This window comes from Arachis ipaensis, chromosome B5, assembly GCF_059453495.1.
Source record: "Arachis ipaensis isolate K30076 ecotype BB chromosome B5, ASM5945349v1, whole genome shotgun sequence".
Taxonomy (NCBI): domain Eukaryota; kingdom Viridiplantae; phylum Streptophyta; class Magnoliopsida; order Fabales; family Fabaceae; genus Arachis; species Arachis ipaensis.
The window spans coordinates 15,889,163-15,900,720 of NC_142440.1; positions in this window are offsets into that span (position 1 = coordinate 15,889,163).

Genomic DNA, 11,558 nt, shown 5'->3' on the forward strand with positions numbered 1-11,558 from the left:
ATAAGCTCAAAAGAAGGCTAAAACATAATATACATATCAGAGTTCCAAAAATACAGATATCAAACTCCAGACTCGACCTGCGAAGTTAAGGCCAGCCAGAGTATATATATATAACCCAAAATAAAACTCAAACTATATAACAAACACATGTTTCTCCAAGTCAACCTCTAGGAAGGGCAAAGATAAAATATATACAAAGGAGAATCTATATACATATATACATAGCATAAATACAAAATACAGCATCCCAAAACAACCAAACTTCGTTTGCACAGGAAACTCCAGATGCTCAGCGAGGTGCCTCTCGACCTGCATCTGAAAAACAAAAGAATATATATGGAATGAGAACCAGAGGTTTTTCAGCATGGTAAATGTGCCCACATAGTTAATATAAAAGATTTCGGGAAAGCCAGAAGCATTCCTAGAATTCTGACATTCAGATTTCAGCTTAAAGACCCAACTAAACCAGAAATTAGGTAAGTTATCTAAGGTATTCAAGTTCTAAATCTAACTTTAACTTAACACTTCACTTTCTGTCTCCTTCAACCCTCTGAATCACCGGTGGAACAACCCCCCTCACACCTCCACCAAGAGGGGTTTCTCAGAAAATATACACATACAATTCAAGTAAAGATAACACAGACAAAAGTGCAATTATAGCAAATAGAATAAGTAGCAGATAAGCAGAGTTAAGCAATTAAGCAAAGCAAAATAATGCACACCCAAGCAAAACATACAAATGCACATGATGTATGCCTATCTTATGGCTGATGAGTCTTATTTGTCAGTTATATAGTCAGCCCGACATATCCTGGTAGTTAATCATTGGAGAGTCCTTCTGTGTGCGCATCCCTAAACTCAAAAATAATATCTATGGAGTCAAACTCCAAGTTCAAATATAATATTTTATAGAGTCAAACTCCAAGGTCAAATATAATATTCAAAATCCATATATATATATATATATATATATGCCTGCCCATGGGGAACCCGGTGAGTTAAAGTGCCCGATCACATCTTGTAATAGAGGATCAACAAATAGTCTCAAATACACAAGCCACATAATAATCTTTTTCTTTTTAAAACAACACTTCAAATCAAAACTCCAATTCTTATAGAAATTTCGACAGTATTTTCTCTAAAATTTAAACTTCTGCTACCCTTCAAGGATCCCAACCACCAAACAAAACACCTCTGAGTCATTCAAATCATTTCCAGTATCAAATTATTTCAAAAGCAAATAAATACTAATATTAAATATTTTTTCAAAACCAACCAACTCCAATAGCAAATTATTAACAACAACTAAACCATATATCTTATACCATATATACAATCCATCAATAATTCGTTCAGTTCATCCCTATCTTAGGGTCTTATAGCCTAAGTTTTCACGTGATATTAAACATTAACTACGAGAAACCAAAACCATACCTTGACCGATTTCTCCCTAAGCTCGGAACACCTCAAAAATCTCTCCTTTCACAAGCTCCAAGCTTCCAAATGTCAATTTCTCAAACTTAATCACCCGGATTTCGTTTCAAACCGCCCAATTGAACTCCAAATCAACAAGAACACAATCTAATTCACACAATATCACTATAGTCATCATAGGGTTTACTAATTCAATGATTTACAAGGGTTCAACAGTTTCTTGCCTTACCTACGGATCAATTGGATAAAACCCAGTATTTTTCTGCTACTAGAGTTCACCTAAACCATCAAAATCATTCGATTTCTTAATACCCAAACTCAAAATCTATGAATTTGAGAAGAGAAAGAACTGGGGGAGAAATGTAAATTTCTTACCACTTTGTTCGGATAGAATTGAAGAGAATTCCAAGACAAACATGTGGCCACTGACAGCTCGTCAATCGAAATTCCGGATTAAAAGTTATAGACAATTGAATTTTCAGAAGGAGGGTTAGGTTTTCTTAGTGTGATTAAGGAAGCTTCGTTGGGAAGTTTATATAGGTTGGGCCTTGAGTTGGTTTGGGCTTGGTCCAATCGGTTCGGTTCGTTAATCCGGTTTTGAGCCAAAATCTTTAAAATTAGTGTCAAAATTCATATTTTTTAATATTTCTACTCCTCTAAATTATAAAATTTAATTTTTCTAATTTTTTTGAATAATAATTAATTTATTGACTAATTATTTATTAATTTTGCGGGGTTTACACTCTTCCACCTTCACTGCTATCCACCATTCCCGCCCTCCTTCATCCACCATTTTCTCATCCTTCTCTTTCGTCACCACTACCAAGAAGTTCTCTTTCTTCTATAGTTGAATTTTTGCCATAATCAACATAAATTCAGAACCAAAATACATAATCAGAATACAACCAAAATTGTTTTAACATGATCAGAAGCAAAATTTTTTCATAACATAATCAGTTAATTACAACCAAAATACATAATCAAAACTCATAATCAGAATTTTTTAATGAATCAATTTTTTTTAACATAATCAGTGAGCAGAAGTAAAACTAAGTAGAAGCAGAATGAAACAAAAGCAAAATGAAACAGAAGTAGAAGCAAGATGAAATGTTGAATTCAGTTCTCCTGAAATTTGAATCGAGAGATGTAGGTCCAACAGCATCGGTCCAAGTTGCGAGGATGTTGACACTAGGAGTAATCAAATTTGGTTTGAGAATCTCAGGGTTCACGCCGTTAGGACCTCTTGCAGAGAATGATGCCAGTACCAGTGCCGATTTGATTCCGATGATCGTTCCTTTGAATTCGAGAGTTGCAATAGGGTTTACAGTAGATGATGTAGGATTTGATCATGTTACATTCATCTGCTCCAATGGTGCACGTCAGGATGAAATGAGAATCGCCGATGAGACGCTCACCGTTGGAGATTCTGTTTGCGAGGATAATTCCAACTCCAACTTTTTTCACCACCAAAATTGGTAACCCTAGAGCTACGTCTCCAATCGCAAACCACGATTTTGTCTCTCACTAGTCTCGGATCCTGTGAATTCTTCGTGCAGAGTGAATTAGATATAACACCAGGTTTTTTAGAGTACACTAATTGGTATATTTTTTTCTCTTAATGGAACTTGAAGTGTTAGATTTGATGGAAGAGATAGATGGTATGAAAGAGAAAGAGGAAGGAGAGAGAGTAGAGTTTTTTTTATTTTATGTTTAGGAAATTTTTGTAATTTAAAAAAAAATAAGAGATGTTATCTTTTAGATTTTTTATTTTATCTGTGGTATATATAATTATTTTATTTAACAAAATATTTTATTAATTTTAATTTTTTGTAACAGTTAAGACTCAATTATAAAATTTGATATGATATAAAATTTAATTTAAAAAAATATAAGAACCTAATTAAAAAAATTTGATGATGGGTAGAATAATTAAACCTTATATCTACTACATTTCTAGCTTCTTGATTGATTGCCCTACCGACAAAGGTTATTACTGTCATACAGCCATTTAGAGAGAGCAAGCTTTCCTTAATTATGGTTTTATTCGAAAATTATCTTATTGCTTCTGCCTAATTCTTAATTAATATCATAATGAATAAAACTAAGTACGCTTTCTGAATCTCAAAATATGATACTATTGTATTTTAATGACTGTTGCCATTATTGAAAGTTCTATAGCCTTTTTTAACCATATTTAAAAAAAGAAAGCTATCCTGGCCTTAAGCGTGAAGCTAAGTTATGATTAACATCACAAAAAAATGATTGACTCTTGCTGCTTCTGTGAATTCGGAGAGAATGAGAGATAATTTGACTTGAAACCCGCACATCATTGCAGTAATAACCTGCTAGCTACTTTAATTTTAATTTGGATTTAATTCAGCTATGTCTTTAGAGTATATATTAAAATTAATTAAAAAATTTACATAAAAAAAAAACAAAATTTAAGTTTTTAAAGTATTTACTATCTATTTATTTAAAAAATATAGAAATTTTATTAATAATATTTTTTTAACAGTATTTTTTAGTTCAATAAGTCAAGAATTAATTTGTACTAATTACTAGAGTCTAGACCAATCCAATAATTTGATTTACTAGTAATAATTTTAATATGTATTTTAAAAGATATATTTTGCCTAGATCCTTCTAATTTTAACCTCTCACCAAACCAAATTATAATGCTTTCTCTTACTTTTCCAATGTGTCCAACCAATTCATATAATTACTTAGCTTGTTCTTGAATCAACTTTGATTACGACACGGACAGGCAAACTAACTCCAAAGATCATAAGATTCAGAAGCATTTGTAAGACTTTGCCCTATATTTTCTGCCGCGTCAATTGTACACATCCTAGTGTTTGGGGAATTTGATAATGTTGCGTAGGATTTAGGAACAATATATTATGTATGCGTTATTGTAAAAAGACATGTAGTTAAAATATGAACAGCAAAATAATTATATAGCTAGGTAGGACATGCTATTATTAGCCCACGAAGTTTCAGTGACCAATTTAATTTTCACATACAACACCAAGGAAATATAAATAGAGAGTTTCGTTAACATGCTTTCTTAGAGCATATAATAAAATTATTATTAGAAGAAAATTTTAAATTTCTGATTTTTTAATAAATATAAAATAAATATAATAAAATTTAAATTTTTTATATTTTTAATAAAAAATTTTGATTTATAATCTTAATATATGTTTTTCACAAAATAGATAAATCTAAATAGATTTTTTTTCCTTTTAAATGGTACTGAAATTAATACACTCTGTTGTATTCGATAAAAATTTAATATATATATATATCATTGTAGTTATCATGATGATTATATATAACTTTTACAATATTTAAAAAAATATTATTAAAGTTAAGGTAATGTTTTTTTCTTATTTAGGATACCAGATACTTAATTAGTTAATTTATATTTTTATTTGATAAAATTTTATAAACAAACAAAAAGTAAAAATAATAAAATTATGTTTTCTATTTTTATCTTTTGTTTTTTTACAAAATTTAAAAAAAATATTAAACAAAAAAATACAAATCAAATTTATCCTACCATTAAAACTTAAACTTTAAATCACTAAAATTAAAATAAAGTTACTTATATTAATTACTAGACTTTTTTATTTTCTATAATATTTAAGAATATATTTAAGAGCGTGTCATTGGTTAATAAATTATATAATACACAAAAAAAATACTAGACTTAAATTGATAATGGTAGGAAAAAAAAACATTTTAATAAGACTTTGGAGGGAATCAATTCAACCTAGAAACAAAGAATAGCACAGGGAATAATAAAACTACTTATAGGAATTTCCTCTAGTATGAGAAAGATGTAATACTTGGATAAAGATGGAGATGTGTAGTTCTTTAATTATTTGGGTAAAAAGCACATTTAGCACTCTTAATAACCTCATGCCAATTGATCAACATTCAACTACTGGGGACTCATCATCAACTTGGGATCTGAACATATGGACCTTTTACAAGAGCTAAAGAACAAAAGTCATGTCATGTTTTTAAAGTTCAAATTATATTGTGGACCCGACAACATGCCTTCATGCTTCACCTTCAATACTCATTTTCAATTACGTACTTATTATTTTAGGTCCCTTATAAATAATAATAAATAAAATTCATTTTCTGCATTTCCATTATTTATTTAGTATTTGATTACTTGTCAATTGATAATACTTTCTTTTTATCATGTTGTGAATGACCGTTTTATATAAGGTGCAACAATCTTGATTGATTCAACATCATGATGAGGTTTCTCAATCTTGAAAAATACTCCAATATAGTGTAACACCTTGATTACATGTATTGCTTGGAAGCATTGTTAATTAAATATCGAAAATATTTGGTAATAAAAAAAATTAATTAAAAATAATTAAAATTTATTTTATTTAATATTTATTATTTATTAATAAATATTAAATAAGATAAATTTTAATTATTTTATATTTTTCTAATATTACTGATTAAATATATAATAAGAATTTTTTAATTTTAAAAAATATAAAAATATAAAAATATTTAATAACTAAAATAAATTAATAAAAATTAATTAAATAAAATAAATTTTGATTATTTTTTATTTTTTAGCGTTACAGTACAAAATGAATGTACTCCCTCAATATATCCCTTGTATATAGGGAAGAGACTTTATTGCCCGTACAAGAAGAGTAATCAAACAGGGTAGTAAAGGAAAGAACATAATAATTTTCATGTTTAATGTTTGGCTTTTGATTATGTTGTATTTCCCTATTTGTACCTAAGCTTTAATAAATAAATTTTAAATAAATACATGCAGACACAAAGATGCAGACATATATAGAGTTTGATTCAACAATTAAATAAACTAAATTGGAGATAGATGCAGATGAATGATGGCAATCTTTATTAGGTATTAGTTGCATATTAATATCCAAAATCGTAATCTAGACAACGAAAGGTAAGGTGGGGTTTGTTATATTTGGAAGACCATAGATATTGATTATTATTTTTATGGAGAACAACTGTAAAATGTGGAATTTTGCAAGCATTTCTATTTTCTAGCAATTTTCAAAAGGCACTCTTCTTTTAGTTAATGTATATTTTACACTGACTAAGTAACAATAACAATAAAAAAAAAGTCAATCAATTGATTTGGCACATTACTAAAAATGGCTGATTTTCAAGAATTTTTTATTATTAAAATTCTACCTATTAATCACATATATTATTTTTAACATAATTTAAAAATAAAAAATCAAGATTTTTTAACAAAGACTCTAATGTCACTTGTTAAAAATTTTTAAAAGAGTAAAATATCGTTTTTGTCCCCAACATTTGGAGTAATTTTTAAAGTTGTTCTTAACGTTTAAATCGTCCTATTTAAGTCCTTAATATTTTAAAATTGGCTCAGTATTGTCCTGCCGTTAGGGATCTGTTAACAAAATTGACGGCGGAACAAAATTGAGACGCTTTTGAAACGTTAGGCACTTAAATAGGACAAAAACGTTGGGAACAAAAATGATATATAGAAATAAATTTTAATTTTATCCTTCAATAATATCAATTTTTTACGGTACATAATTATTCAATTATTTTTAATCACATCTAAGTAAATTACACTTAATCACATTACTTTTATTTTAAATAGATTTATTTTTTTATAATTTTACTCTTAAAAATTTTTACTCATCATAAAATATTTGTAGAATAACTAGTACATAAACTTGCGAAAAAAAATGATACATATACAATAAAGTATAAATTGTACTTTTTGTCTCTAATATATAAAAATTATTTAATGTTTAATTTAGTTAAATTTTATTTTTAATTTTATTCTTCAATAATATCAAATTTTTATGATAGCTAATTATTTAATTATTTTTTAATTTTATTTTTAATTACATTATTTTTTCTAAGTGAATTTATTTTTTATTAAGAGAAAATTTAAAAAATAAATTAAATAATTATTTATCGTAAAAATTTAAAGTTATTAAAGAAAAGATTAAAATTTATTAAAAATTAAAATTATCGAAAAAAGATTAAAATTTATTAAAAACTTTTTTTCGATAATTTTAATTTTTTTATAACAAATAATTACTTAATTTATTTTTTGATTTTATTTTTAATAAAAAATAAATTTACTTAGAAAAAAATAATGTGATTAAGAATAAAATTAAAAAATAATTAAATAACTATGTACCTACAAATTGATATTATTGAAAGATAAAATTAAAATTTATTTCTATGTATCGTTTTTGTCCTTAACGTTTTAAAATCGTCTCAATTTTGTCCCATCATCAATTCTATTAACGAAATTCTAACGGCAGGACAACATTGAGCCAATTTTGAAACATTAGGGACTTAAATAAGACTATTTAAACGTTAGGGATAATTTTAGGACTTATCACAAACGTTAGGGACAAAAACAATACTTTACTCCTCTTAAAATTTTCTTAAACCTTAAAACCATCCATGTTCAATCATTTAAAAAAGAAATACTTGAATATGAAACGTACCTGAATTTATGAGTATAATTAGAAGAATTTGATTTTTTTATCTTTCTCAACTAAAGCCTTCTTTATCGTTAATAGAGTTGAATTGCAACTCCTCTGATGAAAAAAGAGCTATGAAAGTAGCTTTGATGTATTGAGAACCAAAATCTTGAAGTCACTATTTATATTTGAACATGACATCTACTAAACCCTAAAATCCAAATAAAATAATATCTAAAGCCTAAATAAAGATAGTATCTGGTTTTATCCTCATTTAATTCTAAATTAAAAGTAATTATAACTTATTCAATTTAGCATTTATAACAATAAATGAGCACCGTTATATAAGTCATTTAATTTGAAATGGCTTAATTTGTGATTATAATTAATATATGTATTGCCCACAAACAAATTAGGAAATTAAATAATTTATCAACAATCTCCCACTTGGGCTATACATATATTCTTTCCTGAGATAATCACATTTTATAAACTTTATGCGCATATCTGAATGCTATTTCACTTGTTACTTTAACAATCTGGTCCGTCTCATATATTAGTTACGGAATTACCGCAACTTTTATCACATTATTGTCGCAACGAAACTACGATGATTACCATACTAATATACTCAATGATGTAGATCAAATTTGGACGGAAAAATTCAAAAATTATATGCAAAAATGATTTCATACATGCCTATTAATTTCCAATTGATCCAAACTTTGATAAACTTTATGAGATCATGAGTTAAAGTGAAAATGAAACTTAATACTTTATTTCTGCAGAATTATCTATATTCTTAAATTTGTCTAAATCATATGAGCATCCAAATACACACTTCCACTGAAACAACGTATCATATAAAATGATGACATCCACTTGAATAGTATCCACATAAAAGACTTAGGGCGCTTATTTTTTACTAAATAAATATGCATGCATTTATGGAGTTTGTACTAATATGCTCAATAGACACTTAAATACTTTAAACTCTTGTTTAATTACAATTTAAAATATTAGACTACTAATACATTATCACAAAATAATTCAAGTGGTCTTTTCAAATTTTTTTTTTTTTTATAATTTGTGACAAGTATTCGTAGTCACTAAAATGAATGCCTTCAAAAAGTGTTTTATATTCAATTACTTTAGTAGAAAGAGTAACAAGTGTCTTTTTAACACCTTTCCAAAGAGCTCTTTCAATGAACATATGAATATACTTGCAATTGATCAAATTATCTAAACATCCAACAAAGTCAGAATTTGAATACCAAATAATCTCTAATTTTAGTTTCTGACTTCATATGTGTGAACATGTAATATTTTGCTATAACAAGATTTATTTATCTACTATTTAGTGATTCATTCTTAATTGATCTAAATATCTGTCAAAAATACCAATAAAGTACACAATAACTATAAGTGTATAAATTTGTTATCCATCAGACTACTGTTAAAGAATAATAAAACTTACGCACTATTGAGTTTTATAACTTTCTTGAGTCATCTAATAAAACTATACTTATTTTTCTCAGAGTTGAGTATATAACTTTATTTATAATTTTGCATGCCGCTGACATATAAAAATAATAAAATATACTTATTCCCACTGAACTGATATAAGTCATCAACTATATTTATCTCAAAAAATTATATGAGATAATAATTAATTTGATGAAATATAAGTTATTAATAACAGAAAGTCTTTTTTTTTTTTAATTTCAAACAAATCTATTTAAAAATAAATTAACATTGGCAGATATAACTTGAAAGCAAAATAATATATTCAGTTATTCACACAAGCTACATATTATATGAATAAAATTCATATAATGGTAGGCTCATCACAAATACCCTACACAATATTAATATTTAATTTTTGGACAAAAATATTAATTTGTAAGTTGTATTTTTAATATAATAATTAAACATTGATAATAAATCCTTTTAAATAATAAGTTTATCATAAAGTGTTTATCTTTGGACAAACTTATTATTCACATGGAATCAAATAAGTATCACATGTCTATTACACAAATCTGTATGTAATTTAGTCAAGTACAAAACTTTTTTGGGCCGATCTATACTCGTATAAACTACATAAATTCATTTAGTGCGATTTATCAAATATTCTCAACAAAATTATGTCGAATAATAAATCTATCTTTAGATTGACTCATTATTCACATGAAAACTTGAGAATTTCAACTCCTTATTATCGCATATATTTTTTATTAATTGGACAAACACCAACCTTCCTTTGAGCTGATTAATGATCACATAATTAAAATAAAAAATAAACACAAAATTCAATATTTATTATTTGGCCAAACAATAAACTTCTTTTGAATCAATTATTGTTCGCATAAATAATAAGTATTGATTTATTCTTAATTAGTTATTCAAGCATATATTTATCATTAACATGTATATGTAATTGTACTAAATATAGCCTTCCTTTGGAATGGATCGACTAATATATTCCTAATTATGTTTTAAAATAAATCAATTTTCTCAACAAAAAAAAATTACTATACTAGTATCATGTTCAATTAATTTATTTAAAAATTAAACCTTATAAAATATATGAGTATAATATAATCTAAACTGTTATCGATTTTTTTATGTAACAAATTTAAAATGTTTATATAGCATAAAATAAAATAATAGACCACAGTATATATAACCGCATAATATTAAGAATCTTTATTAATCAATTGTTATTATTTTTGTTTAAAACGAAATTAAATTTAAGACAAAAAGATTCAAATAATAAAAAAGACACAACCATTTTTAAAAATTAATCATAAATTAATATTTATGCGATATATTATATATTTTTATCTAAAATAAATATTTATGTCATAGACAATAATATAGACCAAAAAAAAATTTCTTATCATCAATCACATACAATACATGACAAAAGGGATTCATATTTCATAAATTCTAAATTTTGATATTAATTCATTTTTAAATAATCAGTAACCACGTCAAATATTACAAGAAAATTTTCTTGTCATATTAATTCATGTCGTGGTTTGAATTTGATGATTTCATACATCCTTCCGAATTGCGGTGATATCAATTTAAAAAAAAAGTTTAATTAGCGAGTTAATTTTTTTAAATTAATATTAATTATTTTTTAAAATTTAAAATTTAAAATTTAAAATTTTATATCTTAAATTTTGATTCTAAATTTTAAATTTTAAAAAATAAAAATTACAAAAAAAAAACATTTTTACAATAAAAAATTATTAATATTAACTATTTAAAAATTAATTTTTTATATATATTTTTTGAAAATGATAAAGTATATGCCACTACAAAAAATTTAATACGAGAGTAATTTGTAACATTATTCCTTTTCTTTAAATAAGATAAATCATTAATTCATTACTACTTTGTTTTTTTATAATTTTGTATTAATTCTAAAATATTAAGAACGAAAAAATATAATAAATAACAAAGTTTAATCATGAAATAACATTTTAGATGAACGAAAAGTCAGAATATTTGTTAAAAAGAAAAGAAAACTACGGAATTGATTGACACTGACTTTACACGTTAAATTGAATTCAATCCATGAGGGGAGGGACAACACAAATTGAACAAATAAAATAA